General features: G+C 48.0%; 1 pseudogene; it reads right to left on the reverse strand.

The window, feature by feature from the left end:
* Positions 1–10,462: 10,462 nt before the first annotated feature.
* LOC115837991 lies at positions 10,463–11,979 on the reverse strand (annotated as a pseudogene).
* Between the last annotated feature and the right edge of the window lie 778 nt (positions 11,980–12,757).

A 12,757-nucleotide genomic window follows, 5' to 3' on the forward strand; every position in this document is an offset into this window, starting at 1 on the left:
ATTTAATCCTTGTAACAACTCTATGAGGTAGATAGTGGGATTATCCTCTTTTAGCAGATGGGAAAACTGCGGCACAGACTTCCCCAAGGTCACACTGCTAGTAAATGGCAGAGCAGGGATTCAAACCTGGCCTGTCTGGTTCTAGAGTCTATGCTCTTAATCACTATACTTTGTAGGTAATTATAGGATTAAATAAATTAATATGTGTAAAGCACCAAAAACAGTTCCTGGCACATAATGAGAGCTATATTGGCCGGGTGCAATGGCTCATGCCCGTATTCCCAACACTTTGGGAAGCTGAGGTGAGTGAGTCACCTAAGGTCAGGAGTTTGAGACCAGCTTGGCCAACATAGTGAAACCCCGTCTCTACTAAAAATATAAAATATTAGCCAGGCATGGTGGCGTGCACCTGTAACCCCAGCTCCTCAAGAGGCTGAGGCAGGAGAATCACTTGAACCCAGGAGGCGGAGGTTGCAGTGAGCCGAGATCGTGCCACTGCACTCCAGCCTTGGCAACAGAGCAAGACTCCATCTTAATAACCCCAGCCTTCCGAAGCTAGGGTTACAGAAGCACTCCGCCATGCCCAACTAATTTTTTGTCTTTTAATAGACATCGGGGTTTCACCATATTCCCCAGGCTGGTCTCGAACTGCTGATCTCAGGCAATCCACCCACCTCGGCCTCCCAAAGTGCTAGGATTACAGGCGTGAGCCACTGCGCCCAGCAAAAAAAGAACTATATTACTGTTAGCTATTATTACTACTGTAATTCTTCAGCTGCCCTCACTCTTATCCTTTGAGGTCCACACATTAGTCATCCCATTTCAGGGAGAGGCAGCACCTGACAGCTTGGGCAAGGTATCTGCCCAAAGCAAGAGTCAGGGAACAGCTGCAGAGTGCACTTGCAACCTGGAACTGGGGCCAGTTAACCAATGCCCTAGAGCCAAAGAAGCCTGGAGTCAGTGCTGTGAGTCAGGCAGCAGGGAGATCACCCTAGTGCCAGATGGAATCTGATGATCTCCACACATTTCCTCTCCAGTTATCATCATACCAACAGATATCCTCTGGAGAGAAGATTCCCAGTGTCCCGAGTGAAACCACACCTGGAAGTGGTCCCTGGACTCTTGACTAATAACATACAGTACTTGCCTCTGCTGGGAAACTTTTCCTGAAAACGCCCTCCTTGGACAGGGAGGCTCCAGGTATTTGGTTATTCCACAATTTGCCCCAACCCTGGCTCCAGATCCAGGCCTTGACCCTATGTTGGGAAGATGAGGATCAAATCAACTTATTAAATGCTCAGGGCTCAGCACCAGCTTGGACACCAAACAAACACTGATTGATGATAAGTAGACTCACATGGCCCTTCTGGCTGGAGTCTTCCCCCTCCACCTCCAGAGCATCCTCCTTATCATTCTTGTCCTCATCACACTTCCTCCACCCACTATTTTATTTCTCTCTCAAGAGAAAGGACAGCCTGTGCACATTTTAAGCTTCAGAACTCAGAACTTTGCTATAGCTTGGCTTCTGGTAGGTACTCATGGAAGGGTTTTACACATTCCATTTAAATTGAGTGGATGCAATGTTACAAAGCTAACATTTGGCCTGGAGAGTTAGAAAGGCTTGGACCTCAAGTGAGAAAGCTGGGAGTGCTAGAGTTTGAATTATATCTCATAAAATATGGGACATCAAAAGAGATTCAGGCTGGGCACGGTGGCTCATGCCCGTAATCCCAGCACTTTAGGAGGCCAAGGCAGGTGAATTACTTTGAGGTCAGGACTTTGAGACCAGCCTGGCCAACATGGTGAAACCCCATAATTATTAAAAATACAAAAATTAGCCGGGCATGGTGGCACGAACCTGTAGTCTCAGCTACTCAGGAGGATGAGGCAGGAGAATCACTTGAACCCAGGAGGAGGAGGTTGCCGTGAGCCCAAACTGTGCCACTGCACTCCAGCCTGGGTGACAGAGCAAGACTCTGTCTCAAAAAGAGATTTGGGGCCAGTTGCAGTGGCTCATACCTGTAATAATCCCAGCACTTTGGGAGGGCTAGGTGGAAGGATTGTGTAAAGCCAGGAGTTCGAGACCAGCCTGGGCAACATAGTGAGATTCCCCTGTCTGTACAAAAAAAATTTGTTAAATCAAAACCTAAATATCAAGTCTCCTTAAACTATTACATACACCTGTTGGCTGGGTTCAGTGGCTCACATGTAATCCTGTAATCCTAACACTTTGGGAGGCCAAGGTGAAAGGGTAGTTTGAGGCTAGGAGTTCAGGACCAGCCTGGATAACACAGCTAGACCTCGTCTCTACTAAAAATGAGAGAGAGAGATTTTGAAACAAAGGGGTGTTTTTCAGACTCTTCTGTCCCACTCCAGGGCATCAGTGTAGAGAACAGAGACATGGTAGCAAACAAGTGGCCATATAGGCATAAGAGGCCAAGGACTCAGCCTGGAAAGGGACACTTTCTACAACAATGTGGATCTCAGTGGAAGGAGGAAGGAAAGCAATTCAAGGAAATAATTGATTCAAGGAATCAAACTAATTCAATACCTGCTTTTTTTTGAGACAGAGTTTCGCTCTTTGTTGCCCAGGCTGGAGTGCAAGGGCGCCGTGATCTTGGCTCACTGCAACCTCTGCCTCCCGGGTTCAAGCAATTCTCCTGCCTCAGCCTCCCAAGTGGCTGGGATTACAGGCATGCACCACCACACCCGGCTAATTTTGTATTTTTAGTAGAGATGGAGTTTCACCATGTTGGTCAGGCTTGTCTCGAACTCCTGACCTCAGGTGATCTGCCTGCCTTGGCCTCCCAAAGTGCTGGGATTACAGGCGTGAGCCACCGTGCCCGGCCCCCAATGTCAGCTTTTACTACTCAAAAGATTGAGATTACATTAATAACCATTTGCAAAGCACCTATCTTTGAGTTCCAGGAATGGACTATCAAAGTATTCAGATCAGAAAATAATAACAGCTTGGCTGGGCAAGGTGGCTCACGCATGTAATCCCAGCACTTTGGAAAGCCACGATGGGCAGATTACTTGAGGCTAGGAGTTCAAGACCAGCTTGGCCAACATGGTGAAACCCCATTTCTACTGAAAATACAAAAATTAGCCAGGTGTGGTGCCGCTCGCCTGTAGTCTCAGCTACTCGGGAGGCTGAGGCACAAGAATTGCTTGAACCTGGAAGGCAAGGGTTGCAGTGAGCCCAGATCTCACCACTGCACTCTGAGCTGGGTGATAGAGTGAGACCCTGTCTCAGAAAAAAAAAAAAAAAAAAAAAAAGAATAACAGGATGATTTTTCTAGGGAAGACACTATGTGCCTGGCACCATATTGAGTTTTACATTCATTTTGCCTTTTTTTTTTTTAGAGATGGGGTCTCACTCTGGTTCGAGGCTGCAGTGAGCTATGATGGCACCACTGCACTCCAATCTGGGGAGCTGCAGTGCAATGGTGCCATCATAGCTCACTGCAGCCTCTAACCCCTGAGCTCAAACGAGCTCAAACTCCTGAGTTCAATCCTCCCATTTCAGTTTCCCAACTTGCTGGAGTTACAGGCATGAGCCACTGTGCTGGCTTATTTTGCATTTAATGCTTATTACTCTGTGCGGCAGGTAACATTTTAACAACAAACAAATTAAGACACAGAGATATTAAGTAAATTGCACTGATCACACAGCTAAGGGCGGGTAGCTTGAAGCAAAACATCCACAACTTGATATTAGATTGGAGAGTACCATTTGTGATGTATACTGAAAGTCTGAGTCTGGGCTACAACTAGAGGTTAGTCATAATGAGAAAATCCAACCATCCGTATTCTCAGGAAGCTCACCAACTGGTACAGAAGATAATGAGTGGAAAATTAGCTCTGTACAGGTGAAGATCAATTGCCAGGACTGTGAGTGCCCACCCAACAGGATCATTGAAGGCTCTTTAGAGCTGGATGATTTAGGAATTTGCAATGCAGGGAATGGCACAGGAAATAGCCAGCGCATGGCAAGGAGGAGGGGGATTAGGAAGTACTCAGGGATTGGCAAGGGTTCAAAATCATTCTTGACTCCTCTCACATCACGTATCTGATCCACCTGCAAATCCTATATCCAGTGGCAAAAGCACATGAAAAGATGCTCAATACCATGTAATTAGGGGAATGTAAATTAAAACCACAATGAGATTTACATGCCTATTAGAATGGCTAAAATTAAAAAGACTAATGATACCAAATGTTGATGAAGATAGGGAGCAATTAGAATTCTCAAATACTGCTGGTGGGAATGTAAAATTGTACAACCACTTTGAAAACTGTTTTTTTTTTTTGAGATAGAGCCTCGCTGTGTATCCCAGGCTGGAGTGCAGTGGCGAGATCTAGGCTCATGGCAACCTCCGCCTCCCAGGTTCAAGTAATTCTTCTGCCTCGGCCTCCCGAGTAGCTGGGACTACAGGCACACGCCACCACACCTGACTAATTTTTGTATTTTTAGTAGAGACGGGGTTTCACCATGTTGACCAGGGTGACTCAGACTGGCTGGTCTCAAACTCCTGACCTCGTGATCCACCTGCCTTGGCCTCCCAAAGGCTGGGATTACAGGCTTGAGCCACCATGCCCAGCCTGAAAACTGTTTCTTAAAAACTTAAATAGGGCCAGGCACAGTGGCTCACGCTTGTAATCCCAGCACTTTGGGAGGCTTAGGCGGGTGGATCACGAGGTCAAGAGATAGAGACCATCTTGGCTAACACAGTGAAAACCCGTCTCTACTAAAAAATACAAAAAATTAGCCGGGCGTGGTGGCAGGCGCCTGTAGTCCCAGCTACTCGGGAGGCTGAGGCAGAATGGTGTGAACCCGGGAGGCGGAGCTTGCAGTGAGCCGAGATCGCACCACTGCACTCCAGCCTGGGTGACAGAGTGAGACTCCGTCTCAAAAAAAAAAAAAAAAAAAAAAATTGGCTGGGCATGGTGGTGCGCACCTGTAATCCCAGCTATTCGAGAGGCTGAGGCAGGAGAATCACTTGAACCTGGGAGGTGGAGGTTGTACTGAGCCAAGATCACGCCACTGCACCCCAGCCTGGATAACAAAGCAAAACTCTGTCTCAAAAAAAAAAGGAAAAAAAAACCTTAAATATACACCTGTCATATCATCTAGCCACTCCAAGAAAAATGAATACATATCTCCACACAAAGCTTTTAGATAGCTTTGTTTGTTACAACCCCAAACTGGAAACAACCTAAATGTCAACAGGTGACTGAATAAACAAATTATAGATAAAAAACAAATATATCCATACAGTGGAATACTACTCAGCAAAAAGAATAAATTGATAAAATATAAATAAGTTACAAACTGTGCTAAAAGAAGCAAAAGAGAGCATACTGTATGATTTTTTTCTTAATTTTTAAATTTTTTAGAGACAAGGTCTGGCTCTATAGTCCAGGCTGGAGTGCAGTGGAGCGATCTTGGCTCACTGCAGCCTCCGTCTCCCAGGCTCAAGCCATCAACCCACCTCAGCCTCCTGAGTAGCTGGAACTACAGGTACACACCACCATGTCAGGCTAATTTTTTTTTTTTTTTTTTGAGACGGAGTTTCACTCTGTTGCCCCTGCTGAAGTGCAGTGGCATGTTCTTGGCTCACTGCAACCTTCACCTCCTGGGTTCAAGTGATTGTCCTGCCTCAGCCTCCCAGGTAGCTGGGATTATAGGCATGAGCCACCGCACCTGGCTAATTTTTGTATTTTTAGTAGAGATAGGGTTTCGCCATGTCAGGCTGGTCTCAAACTCCTGACCTCAAGTGATCCACCCACCTAGGCCTGCCAAGGTGGTGGGATTACAGGCGTGAGCCACCATGCCCGGCCTATAGGACTATTTATATAAAACTCTAGGCCAGGCACGGTGGCTCGCGCCTGTAATCCCAGCTACCTGGGAGGCTGAGGCAGGAGAATCACTTGAACCTGGGAGGCAGGGGTTGCAGTGAGCTGAGATCACGCCATTGCACTCCAGCCTGGATGACAGAGTGAGACTCTGCCACAAAACAACAACAACAACAAAAACTCTAGAAGTTACACACAAATCTAAAGTGACAGAAACCAATCTAAAGTGACAATGGTTGTGGAGAGGAAGGGATTACAAGGAGACACAAGGACGTTTTGGCGCATAATGGATATGTTCCATTTGCATGACTCCAGGGGCCCGTTCTGAGTCACTGGAAGACATGTGGGCCACTGACTAAAGGACAGGGCCATTAACCCTGCCTGGGTTTTTCCAGGCTCATGCCAGCCCTAGCAGTTTCTTTAGGTATGCAATTGCAAAGGGGGATAATTTAGATCTCTAAGAAACCATCTAATCCAAATCCCTTCCATTCCTGAAGAGACTCGGTGCCAGGACCCTGGGCTACATTATACATACCCCATGGCGAGGCCCCCACCCCTGACCTCTACTCTGCACCCTCTGGAGCATCAGCTTTCGCCAACACTTAGTTCTTCTGTCACTTGCAGTTCAGCAATCAAACAGGGAAGGACTTGCGGGGTAGGGAGTTTGGGTTCAAAGTCAGGGAGAAACCGCGGGTGAACGCTAAGGCCTATCCAGAGGCTGGTGGACCCAACCGCAAGCTCCTCCAGCCTTATGGCAGCTCCTGGCAACATCCTCACCCTCCTCCGTGAAAACCGGAGGGGAATGTCAGGCCTTGGAGTCAACCCGAGAGTCTCGCCGCCCGGGGCAAGTGAAGTGCCCTGTTTCGAGGGGCCTCCCATGTAAACCGAGGCCAAAGGCTCCAGGCTGCCCCATGGCAGCGCCCGCGCCCCGGGCCGCCAGACCGCACCGTCAGGAAGTCGCAGGGGAACTCCGAGATCCCAGGCTGAGCCCGCGCCTGGGATCAGGCGGCTCGGGGGGCATTGCGGGAGTCGCGTCCCTGACGTCACCGTGGGGCGCCTGTGCGCAGGGACATCTGGAGCCTGGCTGCGGGGGCTCTGGGGCTCTAACCAGCCCCGCGTCCCAGAGCCTTCTCGGTGGCGTGGTCTCGTTCGTGTGGAGGACGGGTGAAAGAAAGTCGCAGTGATGAGAGAGAGCAAGGGAGGGACGTCGCAGGCCTCGGACATTGTGTCGCCCCCGACCCCTGAACCGTCCATGACTTCCCAGTGTGGGTCAGAGGCTCTGGACCAGCTCCTTACACTGCATGCCCGGTGTCCCGTTTGCAACTCTTATTAGGTTAATTTCTCTCAGCAATTAGACTGTGAGCTGCGGAAGGGCAGCCCTGTGAGGTTGCCTAAGGGGTTTCACCTTGCCCTCGGCCTGGACACAGCCGATTTATCAAGACAGGGCAATTGCAACAGAGAAAGGATAATTAACACGCGGAGCGGGCTGTGCGGGAGACCGGAGTTGTATTACTACTCAAATCAGTCTCCCAGAAAACTCGGGGATCAGAGGATTTTGTTTGTTTTTTGTTTTTGTTTTTGAGACGGAGTCTGGCTCTGTTGCCCAGGCTGGAGTGCAGTGGCGCGCTCTCCAGTTATTTTTACACTGTTACCTGCTAGGACTGATATATATGTTTTCTTCTTTTGTTTTTTGTTTTTGGTTGTCGTTGCTTTTTTATTTTTAAGAGTGAAGTTGGAACACTTGTTCAAGTCGGCTACTTTTCATGTTCACTATCTTATGAACCAGGAAGTTTGTGCACATAGTGAATAGCAGCTGGGATAAAGGGGCATTCTTGTGGCTCATGTTTGAATTTAAAAACACCCCTGCGCCGGGAGTGGTGGCTCACGCCTGTAATCCCAGCACTTTGGGAGGCCGAGGCGGGCGGATCACGAGGTCAGGAGATCGAGGCCATCCTGGCTAACACGGTGAAACCCCGTCTCTACTAAAAATACAAAAAATTAGCCGGGGCGTGGTAGCAGGCGCCTGTAGTCCCAGCTACTCGGGAGGCTGAGGCAGAAGAACGGCGTGAACCCAGGAGGCGGAGGTTGCAGTGAGCCAAGATCGTGCCACTGCATTCTAGCCTGGGCGACAGAGCAAGACTCCGTCTCAAAAAAACAAAAAACAAAACAAAAAAACACCCTTGCTCAACACTTTAGCTAGTTGATTAAGCTTAATTTTACTAATAAAAACTAATCTGACATCACCACCTATGAAATATTCTTGCCAAAAATGTTTAATTCACAGTCAAGCCTTCAGACCTAACTTCAGTTTACAGGAAATAAAGAAGATAAAGGAACAAGTTAATAGACACCATGATGAAGCAATGAGATAAATCCAGAATGCGAGATATTCTGCAAGACACCTAATTTGATCTTTTCAAAAAATCAGTGTCTGGTCAGGAGCAGTGACTCATGCCTGTAAACCAAATACTTCGGGAGGCCAAGGTAGGAGGATCACTTGAGCCCAGGAGTTCCAGACCAGTCTGGGCAACACAGTGAGACCCTGTCTCTACAAAAAATTAAAGAATTCGCTGGACATGGTGGCACACACCTGTAGTCCCAGCTACTATGGAGGCTGAGGTGGGAGGATCAACTGAGTCCAGAATGTCGAGGCTGCAGTGAGCTATGATTGTGCCACTGTATTCCATCCTGGGTAACAGAGCAAGACCCTGTCTGAAAAAAAAAAAAAAAGGCCAGGCGTGGTGGCTCACGCTTGTAATCCCAGCACTTTGGGAGGCGAGGCGGCGGATCACGAGGTCAGGAGATCGAGACCACGGTGAAACCCGTCTCTAAAAAAACAAAAAATTAGCGGGCTTGGGGCGCCTGTATCCAGTACTTGAAGCTGAGGAAGAATGCGTAACCGGAGCGGAGATTGCATGAAGATTGGCATGCATCAGCTGGCGACAAGCAAGACTCCGTCTCAAAAAAAAAAAAAAAAAAAAAAATGCCGGCGCGGTGGCTCACGCTTGTAATCCCAGCACTTTGGGAGGCCGAGGCGGGCGGATCACGAGGTCAGGAGATCGAGACCATCTTGGCTAACATGGTGAAACCCCGTCTCTACTAAAAATACGAAAAATTAGCCGGGCGTGGTGGCGGGCGCCTGTAGTCCCAGCTACTCGGGAGGCTGAGGCAGGAGAATGGCGTGAACCCGGGAGGCGGAGCTTGCAGTGAGCGAGATTGCGCCACTGCACTCCAGCCTGGGCGACAGAGCGAGACTCCGCCTCAAAAAAAAAAAAAAAAAAAAAAAAAAGATTATACAAGGTCGGGTGAGGTGGTTCACGCCTATAATCCCAGCACTTTGGGAGGCTGAGGCGGGCAGATCATGAGGTCAGCAGTTTGAGACCAGCCTGGCCAACATAGTAAAACCCTGTCTCTACTAAAAATACAAAAAATTAGCCAGGCATGGTAGTGCATGCCTGTAATCCTAGCTACTCAGGAGGCTCAAGGATAATCACTTGAACCCAGGAGGCGAAGGTTGCAGTGATTGTGCCAGTGTACTCCATCCAGCCTGGGCAATAGAGCAAGACTCTGTCTAAAAAAAAAAAATTGATTATACAGGCCAGAGGCAGTGGCTCACAGCTGTAATCCCAGTTACTCGGGAGGAGAATCGCTTGAACCCGAGAGGCAGAGGTTGCAGCAAGCCAAGGTTATGCCACTGCACTCCAGCCTGGGTGACAGAGCAAGACTCCATCTCAAAAAAAAAAAAGATGACACATACATTGGGTTTTTTTTTTTTTCGAGACAGAGTCTTGCTCTTTCGCTCGGGCTGGAGTGCAATGGCACAACCTCAGCTCACTGCAACCTCCGCCTGCCAGGTTCAAGCAATTCTCTTGCCTCAGCCTCCCAAGTAGCTGGGACTACAGGCGTCCGTCACCACACCCGGCTAATTTTTGTATTTTTAGTAGAGACAGGGTTTTGCCATGTTGGCCAGGCTGGTCTTGAACTCCTGACCTCAAGTGATCCGCCCGCCTTGGCCTCCCAAAGTGCTGGGATTACAGGTGTGAGCCACTGCGCCTGGCCTATACATTGGGATTTTAAGGTTTACATGTAAAAAAATAAAATAAAAATGATTATACATACGGAAAGCATATATGGCAATATGTTAGCAATTTTTTAAAGTCTGATGGGCACACTGGTGTTTAATGTACTATTCTTTATACTTTTCTGTTTCAAAGTGGGTTTTTTATTTTTTTTGAGATGGAGTCTTGCTCTGTTGCCCAAGCTGGAGTGCAGTGATGCAATCTTGGCTCACTGCAACCTCTGCCTCTCAGGTTCAAGGGATTCTCCTGCCTCAGCCTCTCGAGTAGCTGGGATTACAGGTGCACACCACCACACCTGGATAATTTTTGTATTTTTAGTAGAGACGGGGTTTTGTCACGTTGGCCAGGCTGGTCTTGAACTCCTGGCCTCAAGTGATCTGCCCGCCTTGGCCTCCCAAAGTGTTGGGATTACAGGCATGAGCAACCACGCCCGGCCCTCAAAGTTTTTTTTTTTTTTTTTTTTAATGTAAACAGTTTTATTTAGAAACAGGTACCTGTTTGCATTGTAGAATATGAAACTTGGCTTATGCTCTATAAACAATAACCATTACCCCAATTCAAGAGAGCTAGCATTCACAGAACACACAATTACTTTCAAAGTTTTCACATAAATGGGAGAAAAAATATATCCTTGCCACAAGCCATCCATGGATGAAGGCGAAAAGCCTACTGACCCTGTGGCAGAGCAGGCCTTGCTTCCTCCAAGGCACCTCCTTGGTCAGGAGAGTGTGCTGGGAGAAACTCCTGGTTACTAGGCAGATTGCCAGTCTCTTCTGCAACTAGGCCTCAGTTATCCCTTTGAAAAGTGAAAGTGGAAGTTGGATTAGATTCAGATAGAACCAAAAAGTTCCTTGTAAGATTATGTGTTTATTCTAGTTACCTATTGCTGTATAACAAATTGCACCAAATCAGTGGCTTAAAACTGCCATTTTAAGGCCAGGTATAGTGACTCATGCCTGTAATCTCAGCAATTTGGGAGGCCAAAGTGGGAGGATTGCTTGAGGCTAGGAGTTTAAGACCAGCCTGGGCAATATTTATTTCTATAGGTATTTATTTATTTTAGGGGTAAAGAGCTATGATGTCTGCAATTTCATCTCAAATAAACATAAATAAATAGAGATAGGGTCTTGCTATATTGCCCAGGCTGGTCTCAAACTTCTGGGCTCAAGCAATCCTCCTGCCTTGGCCTCCCAAAGTGCTGGGATTACAGGCATGAGCCACTATGCCCCGCTCCCCACACCCCCCAAAAAAAAATATACATATAATTTTTTAAATTTATATTTATTTTTTGAGACGGAGTTTTCACTCTTGTTGCCCAGGCTGGAGTGCAATGGCATGATCTCGGCTCACCACAACCTCCACCTCCCGGGTTCAAGCGATTCTCCTGCCTCAGCCTCCCAAGTAGCTGGGATTACAGGCATGCGCCACCACACCTGGCTAATTTTTTGTATTTTTAGTAGAGATGGGGGTTTCACCATGTTGGTTAGGTTGGACTCAAACTCCCAACCAGGTGATCCGCCCATCTCGGCCTCCCAAAGTGCTGGGATCACAGGCGTGAGCCACCAACCCCAAGTAGTTAGCATTTAATGAACCTCCCTCCATGTGGCCTGAAGCCACCAGGACACAGGCCCCGTCGACACCCTTAATCTCAGCTCTTCTGCTGAAGAATTTGGCCTTCACAATGACAGGCTGCTTTGGGAGCTTTCCCTTTCCCAGAAATTTGTAGTAGCCAGATTGCACCACATCAATGAGGGGAGCTAGTTAGCAGCATTCACCTGTGTCTGCTCACTGACCAAAGTCCATAATTTGTCAAGGCTGACAGCTGGGCAGGAACTCTGGTTCCTCTTTAAGTGATAATGCCTCATACCAACTTTCCCAAAGTAACCTGGGTGGTATTTGATCCTGTGGTGATGCATTCCACCAGCATTACCGTGGCCTCTGGGGTGCTTCTGGAGCTTGCCTATGCGGCCATGGCCGTGGCTCACATGGCCCTGAAGTTTCTGGGTCTTCCTCAGTCTGGATGGCATGTTGGCGGCTCAGATGAAAGACTCTCTTTCTCTCTCTCTCTCTCTCTCTCTCTCTCTATATATATATATATATGTGTGTGTGTATATATATATATATATTTTTTTTTTTTTTTCTTTGAGACGAGTCTCGCTCTGTGGCCCAGGCTGGAGTGCAGTGGCCCAATCTCCGCTCACTGCAAGCTCCACTTCCTGGGTGCACGCCATTCTCCTGCCTCAGCCTCCCAGGTAGCTGAGACTACAGGTGCCTGCCACCATGCCTGGCTAAATTTTTTGTATTTTTTAGTAGAAACGGGGTTTCACTGTGTTAGCCAGGATGGTCTGGATTTCCTGACCTCATGATCTGCCCACCTCGGCCTCCCACAGTGCTGGGATTACAGGTGTGAGCCACCACGCCCAGCCACTCAAAATACATTTTTTTAAAATTAGCTGGGTATGGTAGCATACACCTGTAGTCCCAGTTACTCGGGAAGCTGAAGCAGGAGGATTGCTTGAGCCCAGGAGGTTGAGGTTACAGTGAGCTATGATCACACCAGTGCACTTCAGCCTGGGCAACAGAGCAAGACCATGTCTCAAAAAAATCAAAAACAAGGCTGGGCGCAATGGCTCACGCCTGTAATCACAGCGCTTTGGGAGGCTGAGGCGGGTGGATCACTTGAGGTCAGGAGTTTGAGACCAGCCTGGTCAACATGGTGAAACCTCGTCTCTACTAAAAATACAGAAAATTAGCCGGGCGTGGTGGCATGTGCCTGTAATCCCAGCTACTGGGGAGGCTGAGGCAGGAGAATCACTTGA

Source organism: Nomascus leucogenys, chromosome 13 (assembly GCF_006542625.1).
Source record: "Nomascus leucogenys isolate Asia chromosome 13, Asia_NLE_v1, whole genome shotgun sequence".
NCBI lineage: Eukaryota > Metazoa > Chordata > Mammalia > Primates > Hylobatidae > Nomascus > Nomascus leucogenys.